The sequence below is a fragment of the Mus caroli genome, chromosome 12 (genome assembly GCF_900094665.2).
Source record: "Mus caroli chromosome 12, CAROLI_EIJ_v1.1, whole genome shotgun sequence".
Lineage (NCBI taxonomy): Eukaryota > Metazoa > Chordata > Mammalia > Rodentia > Muridae > Mus > Mus caroli.
Genome location: NC_034581.1, coordinates 25,797,979 through 25,798,848, shown reverse-complemented (window position 1 = coordinate 25,798,848; position 870 = coordinate 25,797,979).

The following is an 870-nucleotide window of genomic DNA, read 5'->3' as shown; positions in this document are numbered from 1 at the left end:
CTGAAATATCTTGTGTCTAGCATCTTAGTTCCTGTGAGAAACTGATGCTCTCTCCCATTGTGGCCAAGTTCAAGACCCAGATTTCCCCTCATTATTTCTAGTCAACCTACTGGAAGCTATAGTCAATAAAATACATAAGACAAAATACATAGGAGTTGAAAGAGAGAAATCTATTTGCAAGTGTCATGGTTGGTCATAAATAAAATCCAGCGTAATTAAAAGACACCAGGAACAAGCAGTTTGGGCAACAACAGGATATAGGGAAGCCTGTCACATCTCTCTATGGCAGCAAGGAGAAACTGGGTTTGTAGCCAATCACATGATTACCATTTATGTTTCCCAAACCTAAGTCAAATTCGCTGTATACTTCTAATAAAATAGACCTAGTTTAAGTATAAAATTCTTGTGAATGAAATAAAGGAAGACCTGATCGGGCGAAGGGATGTCCCATCGTCATGGGTTGGATGATTCAGTGTTGTAAAAATGATAGCTCTGAGAATTCAACATCATTCCAAGGAAAGTCACTAATAACTGTGACAGTGGCAGACATACTCACATATGTGTAGCGGCCATAGGCCAGGTTACTCAACCCAACACTGAAGGGAAGAAACACAGTAACATGTACACAGACCTAAAGGTCCACCATGATGCTACAGCCACCAAGACAGTTTGGTAAAAGTAAAGGAGACTGAGTGCCTCCAAAAGGAAACTAGAGAGAGCACACATTAGCAGCTTGACAAAACACCTAAAAGCACTAGAACAAAAGGAAGCAAATTTACCCAAGAGGAGTAGACGGCAGGAAATAATCAAACTCAGGGGTGAAATCAACCAAGTGGAAACAAGAAAAACTATTCAAAGAATCAACCAATC